General features: G+C 40.4%; 1 protein-coding gene across 4 annotated transcripts in view; it reads right to left on the reverse strand.

Annotated features, from left to right (window-relative positions):
• NFIA (nuclear factor I A) overlaps window positions 1-19,195 on the reverse strand; it is a gene marked incomplete at its 3' end in the record, with an annotated part of 385,446 nt that overhangs the window by 127,660 nt on the left and 238,591 nt on the right. The window lies entirely within an intron of this gene.

Raw genomic sequence — 19,195 nt, forward strand, 5'->3', positions numbered from 1 at the left:
TTATATGGTAAGATCATCAAAAATAATCAGTAATAAACTCAGACCTTAAAAGAATATTGACAATAAAAATCATCTACATCGGAAGCACATATTTATTTTTATTTTTTTTATAACATACCTTTCATCTTTTCTCTTTTTGTAATGGTAAATTGTCACCAAGGTTGCAACATTCCTGTATGCTTTTAACAAAAATACCTCCACGTTTTGGTCTGAAACTTTTCTTGAATGACCAGACAAAATACTCCCTGGGCTTTTCTAACTTTGTCTGATCCTGATAGCTTCCACTCACCTGTATTTTGGAATTAGTTCTGAACTGCAAATTCATCTTTCTAGGCCACTCATTACCAATTTCTTGCCCTGAGAAATCTGTGATTTCTCCTTACTCCGAATCACCTCAGCATCCTGCATACATCTTTACTTTACTATTTGTCCCACCTTCTAATGTAAGGCAGTGTCCTCAAACTATGGTCCCTGAGCCATAATTTTTGTAGATTAAGTTGTACTGGAATAGCCACACCCCTTCATTTACATACTGTCTCTGCTTCCACACTACAACAGCAGAGACAAGTAGCTGTGACAGAGACCATATGGTTCACACAACAGAAAATATTTATATAGAAGAATTTGCCGACCTCTGATTTAAGGGACTGTTAAAAATAACTTTGACAACACATGATTTTCAGAGCTGACCCTTGTGGGAGATGTGATTCTCCGTACTTCTTTATGTCCTGGATATTCTGTTTACAGGAGTAGCTTAATAAATATTTTCAAATGAATAAATAACATCTATCAATCTTGGAAAACAATTCTGTGTAAAATCAGTGATGTAACTATATAAGTGCAAATAATCTGTTCTTTTGAAAGATTACACAAGGTGGGAGCAATAGATGCATATATTTCTGTATTGAGGCATTAGTTTGAGAGTTTTAAGCCCATAGAAGTGGATATATAAATAAATTAAATAGAGGCTCATATCCATAAGAAGAAAGGGTAATTAGGAAAATCATGAACCAGGGACTTTCATTCTTTCAGCAAATGATTACTGAGAGTTTGCTATTGCTAAGAATTGTGCTGGGTAAGGAAGGCACTTAAATGAATGATGTGGTCCCTACCCTGAAACAGCTCTAGAGAGTGAGGCTGACAGATTAATTTCGATACAGTCTGATAAGTCCTTTGCTAGAGTTATTCCTAAATTGACATGCCTGCACAGAAGTGGGTATGTAACCCAGCTGAGGGATAAGAGGTTCAAGGGAGTAAAAGGGCCTCAGTAAATGTGATGCCTGGGAAGAATGTTAAAAGGACAAGTAGGATTTACCCAACTGAGAGGAATGGAGGTATTCTAGGCAGAGGGAACAGCATTTATAAAGGTAAGAGAACGGGGCTTCCCTGGTGGCGCAGTGGTTGAGAGTCCGCCTGCAGATGCAGGGGACAGGGGTTCGTGCCCGGGTCCAGGAAGATCCCACATGCCGCGGAGTGGCTGCACCCCTGAGCCATGGCCGCTGAGCCTGCGCGTCCGGAGCCTGTGCTCCGCAACGGGAGAGGCCGCAACAGTGAGAGGCCCGCGTACCGCGGAAAAAAACAAAAAGGTAAGGGAACATAAAATGTGACTGGATTTCTGATAACTTGATATGATGTAGTATATAATACATGGGGAAAAGAGGAGAGATTTAAGGTCAGGTCATGAAGGTAGGTAGGTTTCTTTAAGGAACATGAATTTGAGTTCAGTCGATTCCCAAGTTTATAAGCTATTAAAGGACTTATCACACTCCACTATCATTGGGGACTTTTGGGTTTATATTGCTAGTATCTAATACAATCCCGGACACCAGGAGGCAGTCAGTAAGCATTGGTCAAATGGAATTGATTGTTAGTCAAAGGAGAACCAACAAAGTATGCTGTCATCAAATTTGCACTTATAAGCTAGACACACCACCTGTCAGGAGGGTAAGCTTGGAGTGGGGAGGGGTGGCAGTTAAAGAATATAATCAGTAAAACCGTGGAGGCCAGTGGAATTCATTTAAATAAAAGAAGATGGGGGTGTGGTCTAAATTCAAGGGATAGAAAGGAGCCTGGTGACTGCTGTTTAGGAGTTAGAATTGAGAAAATGTATTGACTTCTTGAGTGTGGTAATAAGGGAAAAGGAGGAGTATGGGATAATTCCCAGGACGGCAGCTTGGGAAACTGGGTGAATTGTGAAGCCATAATAAAACTGTGGAATCAAGAAAAGGCATGAGAGGACACAGCAATTTCTAAAATAAACATTTAGTTGTTTGATTAATAGCAATGGCTAAACCTTAATCGCAACTATCGTTATATAAAAATAGTCACTGCTAAGAAATAGAAAGCTCTGAAATTCACACATACTTTCTGAAATTCAGACACATTTCTCAATGACAGGCTCTATGGAGGAAGGCCTTTACTTCAAAAACAAATGGTTAGGCTTGACAGTAAGTGTAAAGGGAGTTCTAATTAATAATTTTGCTAGTCGTTCCCAAATTTTCTTTTTATATTAAATTTATTTACATAATCTCCCCTTTGATTTCATAATATTTGATGTCTGAAATAGGCCATGGGGTGTGGAGGGGATTGCTCTAATATGGGCATGGACCACCCATTATCCCTTTTAGCAACATGGCATATAATAGGTGCTTAATGTTTGTGCCTTCATGGAGCTTAGAGATTGGCATCTCTCGTTAACTAAAAAAGAGGATAAGGCTAATCAGTATCATGGGTCTGGATTTAGATTTTCCTCACAAGTTTCAAGATGGGGTTGAGGCTTCCGCCGGATGAAGCGCCGTGGAAACTGCATGACCCCACTCGCTTCCTCTTGGAAGGAAAGACAGAGCAAGATGTGAGTGAGATGGACTTGACTCCACTGAGAGAAGTCTGAGGCCCTCCACCTACTGGTGAACATCAAGCTGCTCTTCCATTTAACACTTTATCTTTTTTTGTGTGTGTGTGGTACGCAGGCCTCTCACTGTTGTGGCCTCTCCCGTTGCAGAGCACAGGCTCTGCACGCGCAGGCTCAGCGGCCATGGCTCACGGGTCCAGCCGCCCTGCGGCATGTGGAATCTTCCCGGACCGGGGCACGAACCCATGTCCCCTGCATCGTCAGGTGGACTCTCAACCACTGCGCCACCAGGGAACCCTAACACTTCATCTTGTTCTACCCTGGAAAATATCTTTTACCTTGCTTATACTTTTACAATGTCAAGGGAGCCAGAACAGGTAAAGGAAGAAAAATACATGCGTGCATGTGGTGTGTCTACTTCTCAGAGAGAATAAAAAAATAATTAAGCCCACAGAAATGTTCTTTAACTTGCCTGTATATTTATTTCCTGTGATCCATTTAGTACACTGTAGCTATAATCTAAAAAAGAGCATCCAAATTCTGCCTTCTTGAAAAGAGTCTTGTAAGGAAACATCACCCGGTGCTGTCTGTCTGTATGTCTGGTATGAATGTCAGCTTATTGGCGTGGATTCTGATTCAGTGATACTGTGACAGCCAAAGAGAAAGCCTTATATCTGAGTGTAGAGGTCGCAGTCAAAGTATCCTTGCAGTGGGTTGGGTATTCTCAGTGCCTCTAATCTGAAGAACAGGAGGAGCCTTGACAAGTAACTAAGAACTCAGAAGGTGTACTTTCAGCAGGCTTTTCTGAGTACCTAGGGGGCCATGTTTTGAGAAGCACTTTATTATATCTAACTTAAGCCTCAAAACAATCTTTTCAGGAAAGGTACATTTTCTAGCTGAGGAGAACTAAGCCCTGGAGTGAGGTTAAATCACTTGTCCTGGATCATAGAAAGGCAAGAAAGAGAGAGCCAGGATTAAAATGCAAGGATGTCTGACCTCGAAACCTGTGCTTTTCCTGCCGCACCACCCTGACTTTCATGTACAGTATTGGCCTTAAACTTGAGATGCAAAAAGGGTATGTAGTATCTCTGTCCCCACGGGGTTTACAACCTAGCAGAATAATAAAATAATACCTGAATATCTAATGCAAGGCTGAATGTGTTAAATCTCATAGGGAAAATGAAAAGAATGTGTTAGGAAAGTTCAAAGGAGTAATAGATCCCACTGGCTTGTGGGATCAGAAAAAGGGTTAATTCCAGGAAGGGTGGGTGCTTAAGCTGAGCCTTCAAGGATGGTTGGGATGTAAAGAGGCCCAGAAGGAGATAGGAGAGGGTTTCTAAGCAAAAGAGTGCATACGTTACGTTTGGAGGTAGGAGGTAAGTGAGTGATCTGTGGAAACCATGACATTTTCTGAGTAGCGGGGTGATAAAATAATTGTTGAATCTGAGGAATGTTAATATAACGGCAGCATACAAAATGCACATAAGGAGACCAAGACTCCAGAGGTGGGGAAGTCAGTTGGTAGGTTGATTCGGGAGTCCCAGTGAAAGGGAATGGAGACCTAAACTACAGTGTCAAGGAAGAAAATAGAATTTTCACAATTGGTATCTGTCACCTCTTTCTGGATAGTAAACAGGTATAAAAGACATGTTTCTCATTATACACTATGGAAGGGCATAAACGAGCAAATGATTATACTAGTCTAATAAATATAAAATATCAAAAAGATGTATATAACAAAATGTGCTTCTTAGCTAATGATGGCATTACGTCCTTTTTGCAAATTAGGGAAGTAAGTTGTCGAGAGAGGGTTAAATGATTTGTCAGGTGTCTGTCCAGGATGTCATGCTGGGCTTCTGAAGCTAATGACTGCTAACTGCCTGCTGGTGTGGTGCAGAGATTATAGCCACTGCCAATCAAACGTGGGGATGTCAAGGAAGGACTGGACCAACAACAACATTTCCTGTCTGCTCTGTATATTGTGAAACCTGATTTTGCTCCATGTGTACTTGACCATAGGCTTCATCATTCTTTAGTGAACTCATACATGAGATTTTCTACCCAACTAGATTGAGTGCAACTTGAGCTCTGTAAAGATAGACATCCCAGGGCATAGAAAAAGTGCTGGTCAGGGCCTGGGAGAGATTGTTTAGAGTCCAGCTCTGCCAATAACCACCTGCAGAACTTGGTTAAGTCACTTAAACTCTTTGGACCTCATCATTCTAATATTCATTATGATAAAAGTGAAAATTCACCACCACTACCACCAGCACCACCCATCACTGCTACAGCTATCACCATCACAACAAGGACTAACATTTACTAAGCATCACTTTTGGGCAGATACTGGGCTAAGAGTTTTCAGCACCTCATCCTATTGAATCCTTACAACACCACTAGGAAGGACTGAGGTACAAGGAGGTTTAGTAACTTTCCTAGGTCATGAAGTCAGAGGCCTTACACCAGATGGCCTTTAATCCTACAGATCCCACAGCCTCTTTTACGTTTCCAAACAGCTGATGATCAGTAAATATACTTTGAATTAAGAAGAGTAAATAACTACCCTCCCTCTCCATTTGCACCCCCTCTCCCAAACTTTTAGTGCAAAATGACACTTAGAAATCCGTAAATACACATAAATAGTGAGAACTGGCTCCCCAAATCTCTTAAGCGGCACTGCGATTACTCCAGCCTGAAGTACTTGTGGATTTTGTTCCACCGAGGAGTTTTCCCCAAAGGTTACGGTTGGGCATAGAGTTGCTTGTAGTAATCTCTCATGATCTTTTGTATTTCTGCAGTGTCAGTTGTTACTTCTTCTTCTTCATTTCTAATTCTATTGATTTGAGTCTTCTCCCTTTTTTTCTTGATGAGTCTGGCTAACGGTTTATCAATTTTGTTTATCTTCTCAAAGAACCAGCTTTTAGTTTTATTGATCTTTGCTATCATTTCCTTCATTTCTTTTTCATTTATTTCTGATCTGATCTGTATGATTTCTTTCCTTCTGCTAACTTTGGGGTTTTTTTGTTCTTCTTTCTCTAATTGCTTTAGGTGCAAAGTTAGGTTGTTTATTCGAGATGTTTCCTGTTTCTTAAGGTAGGATTTTATTGCTATAAACTTCCCTCTTAGAACGGCTTTTGCTGCATCCCATAGGTTTTGGGTTGTCGTGTCTCCACTGTCATTTGTTTCTCGGTATTTTTTGATTTCCTCTTTGATTTATTCAGTGATCTCTTGGTTATTTAGTAGTGTATTGTTTAGCCTCCATGTGTTTGTATTTTTTTACAGATCTTTTCCTGTAATTGATATCTAGTCTCATAGCGTTGTGGTTGGAAAAGATACTTGATACAATTTCAATTTTCTTAAATATACCAAGGCTTGATTTGTGACCCAAGATATGATCTATCCTGGAGAGTGTTCCATGAGCACTTGAGAAAAATGTGTATTCTGTTGTTTTTGGATGGAATGTTCTATAAATATCAATTAAGTCCATCTTGTTTAATGTATCATTTAAAGCTTGTGTTTCCTTATTTATGGACAACCTGGAAGAAATGGACAAATTCTTAGAAATGCACAACCTGCCAAGACTGAATCAGGAAGAAGTAGAAAATATAAACAGACCAATCACAAGCACTGAAATTGAAACTGTGATTAAAAATCTTCCAACAAACAAAAGCCCAGGACCAGATGGCTTCACAGGCGAATTCTATCAAACATTTAGAGAAGAGCTAACACCTATCCTTCTCAAACTCTTCCAAAATATAGCAGAGAGAGGAACACTCCCAAACTCATTCTACGAGGCCACCATCACCCTGATACCAAAACCAGACAAAGATGTCACAAAGAAAGAAAACTACAGGCCAATATCACTGATGAACATAGATGCAAAAATCCTCAACAAAATACTAGCAAACAGAATTCAACAACACATTAAAAGGATCATACACCATGATCAAGTGGGGTTTATTCCAGGAATGCAAGGATTCTTCAATATATGAAAATCAATCAATGTGATACACCATATTAACAAATAGAAGGATAAAAACCATATGATCAACTCAAAAGATGCAGAGAAAGCTTTCAATAAAATTCAACACCCATTTATGATAAAAACCCTGCAGAAAGTAGGCATAGAGGGAACTTTCCTCAACATAATAAAGGCCATATATGACAAACCCACAGCCAACATCATCCTAAATGGTGAAAAACTGAAACCAGTTCCACTAAGATCAGGAACAAGACAAGGTTGCCCACTCTCACCACTATTATTCAACATAGTTTTGGAAGTTTTAGCCACAGCAATCAGAGAAGAAAAGGAAATAAAAGGAATCCAAATCGGAAAAGAAGAAGTAAAGCTGTCACTGTTTGCAGATGACATGATACTATACATAGAGAATCCTAAAGATGCTACCAGAAAACTACTAGAGCTAATCAATGAATTTGGTAAAGTAGCAGGATACAGAATTAATGCACAGAAATCTCTGGCAGTCCTACATACTAATGATGCAAAATCTGAAAATGAAATTAAGAAAACACTCCCATTTACCATTGCAACAAAAAGAATAAAATATCTAGGAATAAACCTACCTAAGGAGACAAAAGACCTGTATGCAGAAAATTATAAGACACTGATGAAAGAAATTAAAGATGATACCAATAGATGGAGAGATATACCATGTTCTTGGATTGGAAGAATCAACATTGTGAAAATGACTCTACTACCCAAAGCAATCCACAGATTCAATGCAGTCCCTATCAAACTACCACTGGCATTTTTCACAGAACTAGAACAAAAAAATTTCACAATTTGTATGGAAACACAAAAGACCCCGAATAGCCAAAGCAATCTTGAGAAAGAAAAACAGAGCTGGAGGAATCAGTCTCCCTGACTTCAGACTATACTACAAAGCTACAGTAATCAAGACAGTATGGTACTGGCACAAAAACAGAAATACAGATCAATGGAACAGGATAGAAAGCCCAGAGATAAACCCATGCACATATGTTCACCATATCTTTGATAAAGGAGGCAGGAATGTACAGTGGAGAAAGGACAGCCTCTTCAATAAGTGGTGCTGGGAAAACTGGACAGGGACATGTAAAAGTATGAGATTAGAACAGTCCCTAACACCATACACAAAAATAAGCTCAAAATGGATTAAAGACGTAAATGTAAGGCCAGAAACTATCATACTCTTAGAGGAAAACATAGGCAGAACACTCTTTGACATAAATCACAGCAAGATCCTTTTTGACCCACCTCCTAGAGAAATGGAAATAAAAACAAAAATAAACAAATGGGACCTAATGAAACTTCAAAGCTTTTGCACAGCAAAGGAAACCATAAACAAGATAAAAAGACATCCCTCAGAATGGGAGAAAATATTTGCAAATGAAGCAACTGACAAAGGATCAATCTCCAAAATTTATAAGCAGCTCATGCAGCTCAATAACAAAAAACCAAACATCCCAATCCAAAAATGGGCTGAAGACCTAAACAGACATTTCTCCAAAGAAGATATACAGATTGCCAACAAACACATGAAAGAATGCTCAACATCATTAATCATTAGAGAAATGCAAATGAAAACTACAATGAGATATCATCTTACACTGGTCAGAATGGCCATCATCAAAAAAATCTAGAAATAATAAATGCTGGAGAGGGTGTGGAGAAAAGGGAACCCTCTTGCACTGCTGGTGGGAATGTGAACTGGTATAGCCACTATGGAGAACAGTATGGAGGTTCCTTAAAAAACTACAAATAGAACTACCATATGACCCAGCAATCCCACTACTTGGGCGTATACCCTGAGAAAACCATAATTCAAAAAGAGTCATGTACTAAAATGTTCATTGCAGCTCTATTTACAATAGCCAGGAGATGGAAGAAACCTAAGTGTCCATCATCGGATGAATGGATAAAGAAGATGTGGCACATATATACAATGGAATATTACTCAGCCATAAAGAGAAATGAAATTGAGTTATTTGTAGTGAGGTGGATGGACCTAGAGTCTGTCATACAGAGTGAAGTAAGTCAGAAAGAGAAAGACAAATACCGTACGCTAACACATATATATGGAATTTAAGAAAAAAAATGTCATGAAGAACCTAGGGATAAGATGGGAATAAAGACACAGACCTACTAGAGAATGGGCTTGAGGATATGGGGAGGGGGAAGGGTAAGCTATGACAAAGTGAGAGTGGCATGGACATATATACACTACCAAACGTAAAATAGATAGCTAGTGGGAAGCAGCTACATAGCACAGGGAGATCAGCTCGGTGCTTTGTGACCACCTAGAGGGGTGGGATAGGGAGGGTGGAAGGGAGGGAGACGCAAAAGGGAAGGTATATGGGAACCTATGTATATGTATAACTGATTCCCTTTGATATAAAGCAGAAACTAACACACCATTGTAAAGCAAGTATACTCCAATAAAGATGTCAAAAACAACAACAACAACAACAAAGGTTAATGTTGGGGAATTGTCTCTTAAGATGTTATTCCTAAGTCATTCATCCTCCTCCCCCCGCCCTTCTTTCCTGTCATGAATAGAACGTAGTCTTTGTGTCATTTCTTAATAAACGGTTTGCTATTAAGGAATCATTACAGTAATGTGGGCTATTGGAAGAAAGGGGTTACTTTAGTAGCCAACCCTCTTAATGACCTGCTCTTCTGTACACATTAGTAGTTGGATAAGGTTGTGGTTATCGAACTTCTGCCATCCACCAGAGACAATCTGCTCAGGCTTGCATTGCTGGAAAGAGAAGATGATGGAAAAAAAAAAAAAACTCTATCCAAAATTTCAAGCTACTCTGCCTGGGAGATGACAGAGCACTGAGTTCACAACGTGTTCAATGGGAATCAGCGGGGAGCATTAACTAAGTGACTAGTGCGGCCAGCCTATGGCTAACGGCACATCTTCTCTGAGAGGCTGCATTCAGTTGAATTCACCAAATATTTATGGAGCACCTTTAATATGCCAGGCTCTGCTCCAGATGCTTGAGATCCATCAGTGGACAAGATATATAAAAACCCTTGCCCTCGTGGGGTTTACATTTTAAAGATTAACCATCATAGCTGGTCTTTCCTCAAATTTGCACGGCAACTAAAGAAGATGGAATATTGGCTAATAGGTATCCCCCCAAAAAGACTATCAGGATTTAGTACTGGATTTCCAACTTGTAAAAGAACTATTGAAAAAAAAAAAAGAGAGAGGTTTATTTCTCTCTAGATTACATACTCTAATGTACTCACTGAGACTTTGGGAACTTGTACTTTAAGACTGTGGGGGGGTGGGGGGAAAGTCCAACAACAGCACACAGTTCTATGGGCCCAGCACAATTTAGTGTTGTTTTGCATTCTAGTGGCACAGATCTTGTTAAGAAAGTCCATGTCACTGGCACAAAAGGAGTGAACATGGGAAAATACTTGTTCTTTTTTCTATCAAAGGCACAGTTGTAAACGCACAATGCTATGAAAACTCAAGCAAATCTGGAATCATCGTTAAAGGGAATTAACTTGGAAAGTAATTTGTGGCAAGAAAATTCAACTCCTTTGTTATCTTCCTTTTACCGTAATATGCTTCCTGAACACTGCTTATGAGAGAGGGCTCTTAGAAAGAAAAAAGTAAGTATAGTAAAATTAACTCATTTTATCAATTTGTGCTCTAGGCCAGAGTTTCCTGACTGGCTTCGAAGGGCTGTAAAACTGATGAATTTGCATGGAAAAAGAAACCAGTGTAAGTAATTTGTATAAGAGGGAACACGGACATAGCCTGCTATAATTCAGACACCCTGCAGATAGCAGACTGCTGCAGTGTGAGCAGTTATGGGTTAGAAAAATGACCACACGGCAGTCAGTCTGACTTGAATGCAAATCAATCATAAAGGTACTTTCTCTGCAGCTTCTACGCCATGGTCTTCAGCAACTCCTTTGCCAAGCAGATTTCTAGTCTGTAAACCGTGTGCTGATCTCCTTTCCCCACTCTTCCATTCTGAAAGGTCTGACCCAATGCAGGCTTGGAGTATGTTTTTCCAGAATGGAACATAAAAGAAAGGCACTGAACCAAAGCAAGGGTTTCCCTCTAGGTGAAAATGAACTTCCCTGCTATTATAAGATTGAAGCAATGTTTCATTATGAAATGTAGCATTAGGTGCCAAAAGCAGCTAACACAGAGCACTGTTTTCACACATTCACGTTTTGAGGACACAGGGTAAGGATTATGTAAATGTGTGGTGGCAAAGAAGGTAAATAGAGGAAATTTTATTTCTAAAACAATATTTTCCTTTTACGAAAATCGGAACCATTCACTGATACCCTCTTCCTCCCCACTGTGAGCCATGAAGATGGTTTATCTTTGATAGATAATTACTGTGAGTTCAATTTGTAAATAAAGCATATTCAGGCACTTTATCGCCATAAAGTCCAGTCTTGGATCTCAGTAAACTTACATATCTACTCTATAAAGGAAAGAACTGTCTCCTACTTATTTCTGTATTCTCAGCACACAGTGAAGGATGCTTCTTCATATATTCACATGCAACAAATGTTTACTGAGTTGAACTAAAATTATATGAGCTTGTTAATGAAAAATGGTGAAGAACTAATACTTTTCAAGTATTTATTAAGAGCCAGGCAATGGGATAGGTGTTTTACCTGAATTATCTCATTTCATCCCTGCATGGGGACATGGAATATGCACTTGTATTCTTCTCATTTAGAAGTGAAAAGGGAGCTGTGAGGTTAAGTAACGTGATCAAGTTCACACAGCGAAACATGTGACAGAGCGGGGATTTGAACCCAGATATCTCTAGATACCTGTCCAAAGAAACAGAGGGGAAACCCACATTTCTAGTCTCCTTGTCCTTCCTTCACCATTGGTTACTGGGGAGATGAATTCAGTAAGATTTAAATAGAGAAATATTTATCAACTACCACTTAACAGGCAAAACAACTATCTCCTCTTCCTCCTCCTCCCTTCTTTGTTTTTCCAGGTCTTTAGAGTGGCAGGCAGTGCTTCACTGGGTGAAGGGCCTGACACCTGGACCTGCAGAGCAACCCACAGTGGGGTGAGCGATGCTGACAGATCTCTTGCATTAGTGGCTTCTGCCTTTGGGACTGAAATTGATTTTCTGCATTTTAGAGTATCATCTCTTAGCTTTTTGGTTGAGGTCAAATGTGGTACCCGTTTAGTATATGATACAGCTTCAGCCATGGGATTAAGTCTTCTCTGACAGGGAATAGATATGATAGCCTAAGAGGTCTTTTCACCACAATGATCTATAAACCAAGGACGGGCTTCTAAACATAAGCCCCTTAACCAAGAGTGCACTGGGACTATCTGACCATTAGCAATTAGGAAACCAAACTATGTCAACAGAGTCCCATCTCAACAACCTACAAATCCAGCTGTCTGCAATACTTCTCAATATTTTCACCAAGAACTGTTTAATTTTTTCTCTCCTCCATCTATTGAAAAATTTTGGGTGCTAATATGTCCTCACACCAATCACATACTGGATTAACTCAATTTCCAGTATTTGACCTAATATGTTGCTTTTCTGAGTCTGAACCCCCTCAATCTCATCCGAGACATGCCTATAGGGTCATCAGCAACAGTCTCTGTAGTCAGTAAGAGTTATACTGAGGGGCTTCCCTGGTGGTGCAGTGGTTGAGAGTCCACCTGCCAATGCAGGGGACACGGGTTCGTGCCCCAATCCGGGAAGGTCCCACATGCCGTGGAGCGGCTAGGCCCGTGAGCCATGGCCGCTGAGTCTGCGCCTCCTGAGCCTGTGCTCCGCAACAGGAGAGGCCACGGCAGTGAAAGGCCCGCGCAAAAAAAAAAAAAAAGAGTTATAGTGAGGACAATATATTCCAGCCAAAATCTCAATAATATTTGCAGTCTTCTTGTGTCAGGGTTTTGGAAAGCCCCCAAATGCCTTTTAGTTCCTCAATGTTACCTACTGGATATGAATATCTACTCTTTAAAAATTGAGGCTTATGAGTGCATAAATGAAGATTTACTAAAAACCAACTGGCAGTAATGACCTCCAGCATACTGGAATTTTTACATCCATAATGTAAGAGAAAGCAAAATTTTCAAATACTATAGAACCAAATACTTTGAAAAACTCTGATAAAAATAACCATGGTGTGGCTGGCCACTTAAAAAGTTGTTAACGTGTCAACGTTAGACCGAGAATTTTTAAACATCTTGTTATCCATTCTATACCCTGGAAGAGAAATTCCAAGATTAATGCAGAAACATAGGCTTTGGCTCAAAACGTGTGGAATAAGAATTTTCTGGCTTCCTAAAGCAGATGAATTAGACCTAGTATTGGCATGCTCTTTTTCTATTGGAATTACTAACTCTGAAAGGGTCACTAGAATGGTCCTTGTAATAAATTGATTTTTAGAACATGAATTCTAAAATCAGTCCTTCTTAATTTATACACACACACACTCAGCACATATAGACACACACACACATTTTTAATAAATTTGCTGATAGTGTGGTCAGCTCAAGGATCCGCTCTGAGTGAAAGATCGAGGACAGAGGCTTTGTTCAATAATAATCATAGTAGTTACCATTGTTGAGCATCTACTATGTACTAGACTCTTGACACTTTCTCACTTCATCCTTGAAACACTCCTGAAAGGTGTTTCTTTTTTCTTTCTTTTTTTTTTAAACATCTTTATTGTAGTATAGTTTCTCTACAATGGTGTGTTAGTTTCTGCTTTATAACAGAGTGAATCAGCCATACATATACATATATCCCCAGATCTCCTCCCTCTTGCGTCTCCCTCCCACCCTCCCTATCCCACCCCTCTAGGTGGTCACAAAGCACCAAGCTGATCTTCCTGTGCTATGGGGCTGCTTCCCACTAGCTATCAATCCTGAAAGGTGTTTCTATTTCCAGCACTCAGACTTAGACCCAGCACACAATTGGTACTTACTTAATAAATCTTTGCTGATTGAATAAATGATGGGGACCTATCAGGAGAACACATCTGAGAGGGGTTAAATGTTGCCCAAAGTCACTTGGTAAGGCCAGATCCCCAAATCTATTATCCTGGACTATTTTATGATAACCATTATGCCATCTTGCATATAGATTTTATATAATATATTATCCAAAGAAAAAATTACCTAGAAAAGATGAGAAATAGATGAATATATGAAAAGAGATCGTGATAACAAAATAGTATGTACATCAAGGTGTTATGTGTTTTGCTTCTCCCTGAGTCAAACCTTTACAATAAAAATGTTCATAGTCTGGTAAATTTAGTAGGAGCTTCAGCTAAGAAAAGAAAACAAGAGGCCCTCTAAATCTTGCTGTGAGAACTCACTGCCAGCTCTAAGCAGGAAGGCTGTAGGGGTATGAGTGTAACAGAAAGGACAAGACCTTCATGCACAGCATTGGCTGATGGGTCTGCTGATGTCATAAGCTTGTTCTTATCATAGCTCTCTTTCAGCTGACATGGTGGTCATAACACAGCTGCCAGAGCCCACACCAAACACAAGGTATATGCACATTTCAATTCGTAGGTAAGGGTGGGAACACCTTTTACTTTATGTGGCTCTTTCTCTAGTGGGTGAGGAGAGTAGGACAGAAAAAAAATACCGTGTTTGGCCACACATACTGTGAGCCGGGATTCAGAAGAAAGAGTAGTTGACGAAAATTTCTGCTACTGCCAGTTCATTCCATTTGTTGCCAGCTTTACTGTCCAAATAGTCACCCCAAATATGTCAAGAAAATTAAAAGAAAAAAAATGATACAACAAAACATCCTTTTGAAGTAATTCAATTTCAGTATTTATTTTGAAAATTTATTGAATTATAGCAGAGGAAACCTACTAAATTAAGCCAGCCAGACTGGTATTTTTCTTCCTAAGAGTATGGCAATATTTATTATTTTATCTCTCCATGAGGGGTTGCTTAAAACTAGAAAATAAAACATTTGCAATGTCATAATATATTCAGAATAAGGTGGCTTAGACGGGCCAATGAAAAAATATATAGGCCAATCAGTATTTTCTATTCCATAATGTAACAGGTTTTCTTGAAAAACTGCATTCTGGAGATCGGCATTATGATTTTTTTCAAGGGACTCCTACTCTTTTGTCTGCTGCACACGATCCCCTTACTCTGGAAGAGGTGCCATTGACTTCTGCAGATAGAAAATGTGTGATGTTCATTTTAAAATTACTAGTAGAGCCTGCTATTGACCATCTAATTATGCCGAGTTCCATTTATAAACATAGCTAACCACTAAGTTTATGGAGACTTTTTGTGCTGCTTTAATAGGATATTGATCGAGAGCATAGTTTGAGTGGACTGCCATTGAATTGTGTAATGGCAAACAAGAGGCAAGGTCACAGCCACTGTTCATGCTAGGTCTGCAGTGTATTTTTTATTATAATCTTTTTGTTTCTTCCTTTAATGCTCATGTCCAAATGGTTTCTTTCGAAAGAAGAGCTTGCATAAGAATATAGCCTTATTTTTAAAAATAATTTCCAATGCCATGATCAAAGGTGAACCAACAGGCCACCTATTCAGAAAAGAAAGTTTCAAATCTATTCCACTTTAACAAAGACCTAAAATCTGGCAAATAAATGGCACCCCAGAGGACTGGGACATCCGGAATCCCTTATCCTACACCAATTTCCTCATGAGTCCTTCTCTGCAGGAACGTTTCGTAATTCTCAAGTTTGGGCTTGTCCCTACCAAAGATCTTCGTTTCCTTATTGTACCTGGGAGCCGAGTTAATTCTGTTGTAGTAGCGCCATCACGGCAGGTTAGACTATTGCCAATAGTTCCTACTAAATTGCTGGTCAGAAAATCCAAGGGTGTGGATATGGGCCCCCAGAGACACACAATGGACCTAGAGATTTAAGAAAGAATTTTACAAATGAACTGCAATTTGGATCTTAATGACAATTCTCGTGTAAGAATACAGAAAGAGTGCACATTTCTAAGGCAGAAAACAGCCACTAGGGTGCCACCTCATGCCAGGCTGAGGCATATGCCTTGCTCCATTCACTCCCACTCTCCATTGACAAACAACTCGGGAATCCTGTAGCCACCCAGCAGCCCAGCTTTGTGGCAGAGCCAGGACGATTCAGCTGCTGGACTTTAATAGATTCTGCAGCAATGCAACAGGAACCCAAAATGAGTCTGGGTAACTGAGAGTGGTTTTCACACCCAAAGACTCTAAGGCTGGCCACAGTGTACTGAGAACCCTGGCTTTTCAAAATTCCAGGGCCATGAAATCATACCCAGCCACGAAGTTTACTTAACCCTTGCAGCCAGCTCGGGTGTACAAACCACTGCTAGAAAATTAGAACCCGTCAGGCCAGAGTCACAATGGCCTGTGTGTATTTGCGGTTTTCCTCTTTCCCAGTGAAGTATTTAAGGTTTCAGAGTCACTCCACCAACTTCAAATAAAAGAGTCAGCACTTTAGAAGGATATGGGCAGAAGTGGTGGATTTTTTCGGGAGGATTTTCTGGGTGCATACCAGGAAGGATATTTGACAGCCTCAAAGCACACACTTTGAGGAAAACACTGGTGCAAAATAAACAAGAGAGGGTGCTGACAGAGAGCTATCTAAGCAGCATCAATTTAGCCACCAGTAGAGTGGGCTCGCTTTGTAGCAACTTCATGGGAAAGAGACCCATCTGAAAATGCTTCTAGAAGGCTTTGTTTGAAAATGCAGCATCATGTAAGAGCCATTTCAACAGATGGTTCCTGTCTCTTTCCTCACAGTCTTATGCTAAAACAACTTTAATGATTCTGAACCTCATCGTTAGCACTTATAAACCCCCTCCCCCAGAGCAGAGAAGACTTCTCTCTCTCTCTGGCAACGTGTCTAGTGGTCTGTATGTCGCCCTCCTTCCCCCGGAACAAAGTAATAAATAACCAGAACTACTTTCAGATGGTCCTGGCACATGGGGGAAAAGGTAGGAGGAGAATGAATATACATTTACTTTTATGCTACAGTACTCTCTTCGCTGCTAAGAGAAACAGAACTCTCCTTTCTTGCCTTTCACAGAGTCTGGATGATGCAAAAAAATTAAAAGGTAGGCAGGCAGGAGGCAAGGGTAAGAGGGGAATTGGTGGGAGACTGCAGCAGGAGGCCCTGATTCCAACAGCCCCGTGCATTTGAGCAGGATGATTTCATGTCAAGCAACTTTGTCGCCTGACCCTCACCTCTGAATGTGCAAGGCTAAGCCAGCAGCTTTCTCTTGAGTTTCTCGGCCATGGCCACCCTGTAGTAACACGATTATAATCAACAAACTTAGCACAGTTATTTCAGTGAATCCTCATGAGGAAATACTGAAATAGCATCTCCCTCCTCTATTAAACTTGAAAGGAGGAAAACTAAAAACAGAAACGAACTGGAAACCTCGGGAATGTCAATATTTGTATTAGCAAATTTAAAAACTGAATTCGAAAGATCCAGAAAGAGGGAAAATTTTCAAGCTAAGGCCACCATTAGTGTGAAATTTCTGGGCCACGTATGTGGTCCCAGGTGTGACTGGGGGGACTGGGTGGGTCTGGGATAGACAGGAGGAAGTTAAGAAGAAATGTGCAGCACAGTGGAAGAAATTCTAAGACACTGAGGCCATTAGAAACATCCAGGTGAAAGGCTAAACTATTAGAAAGAGTAAAAAGATCACTTGTTGGGGGAGTGGGAAAATGAGTAGTTGGAGCACACGTGATTTGTAAGGAAGTGAGACTATCCTGTATGCCACTGTAATAGTGTAATAATATGATACTGTAATAGACTATTCTGTATGATACTGTAAAACATTTGTCAAAACACATAGAATGTACAACACAAAGGATGAACCCTAATGTAAACTACAGACTTGAGTTAATAATAATGTATCAATACCAGCTCACCAATTATAATAAATGTACCACACTAACGAAAGATGTTAATCATAGAGGAAACTGGGGAGGAAGCGATATTGAAAGTCTATTCATTAAAAAAAATCAAACCTGAAAACAAATCCAGGAAAAAAAATTGTAATTAAGTATTTTACTTGTTTTGGTTTACCTGAAAATCATTGAAACTTTTTTTTTTGATGCACATATTAACAATTGAAAAGTTTATCAACTCTAATAAGAAATGATTATTTAATAAAAGCACAGAATCTTTGGATTGTTTAGTTCTAGAATGCAGTTATAGGAGAGGTCGTGACAAAAATGTCTACAGGCAGCTGGCTGAGTACAGTAAAGTGAAAAGAGCAAGTTTCTTAACTTTGAGCATCACCGACTCCTTCATCTATAAAAAGGGACAATAACAGCAACCATGGGAGGACTGAATGGTGCCTAGCACAATGCCTGGTACTTGGTGTATGCTTGATAAATGCTGGCTACTGTAATTTTTCATATGTTACATTATGCTCCTACCAGGGCTAACATTATGCATTTAATCAACTTACATGCCAGTTAGCTTATTTCTATCTCAAGGTTACAGAATGCACCCCAGCCCCACTTATCTGGAAAAAGTGTCCACTGCACCTCTAGAATGGATGCTCAGCTCTTCTAATGTGGGGAGGTGGGCAGCGCCGTAAGGAATGGTTAAGGATTTTGACTCCATCATGTGGTCTGAGTGTTACATCTTTCAGAAAGGTGTGTGGGTGAGGAAACATGAGCTGGGGGACCCTTCCCTCATCAGACAAGGCAATCTTGAGACACAGACCCTGAACAAACCTGGATTAAAGATCTGCAGGAGGGGGCTCCCCTGGTGGCGCAGTGGTTGAGAGTCCGCCTGCCGATGCAGGGGACGCGGGTTCGTGCCCCAGTCCGGGAAGATCCCACATGCTGCGGAGCAGCTGGGCCCGTGAGCCGCGTCCGGAGCCTGTGCTCCGTGGCGGGAGGGGCCCCAACAGTGAGAGGCCTGCGTAAAAAAAAAAAAAAAAAAGATCTGCAGGAGAGAGGGTGCTCTGGATGGCGGTTTGGCCAGAAGCCATGGTTTAGCTGACACAGCCCAGTCCCACTCTTGCCCAACAGTTTCAGTCATGAGGGCATGTGTGAGTGAGTCCTAGAGCAATTACACAGCAGTGTACAGAATCGGAAAGCATTCAAGAGCCGAAGGATGCTCACTACGCCAGGCCGCAGCAACACAGCCCTCTAAACAGGGACAGGAAACAAACTAGGTCCCTCTGTAGATTCAGTGTGTGGTCTGGCCATATCCCCTGGCAATCTTGAAGGCAGATTGAGAATTCCCTTGGCAACCACGTGTGGTAGACTGAATGGAAATCTAGTCAAGTTTGGAACTGATAAGGCTTGGGATAGAAGACCTTAAAGGGACATAGAGACAGTGGAAGA

This window comes from Mesoplodon bidens (genome assembly GCF_964165515.1).
Source record: "Mesoplodon bidens genome assembly, chromosome: 2".
NCBI classification, from domain to species: domain Eukaryota; kingdom Metazoa; phylum Chordata; class Mammalia; order Artiodactyla; family Ziphiidae; genus Mesoplodon; species Mesoplodon bidens.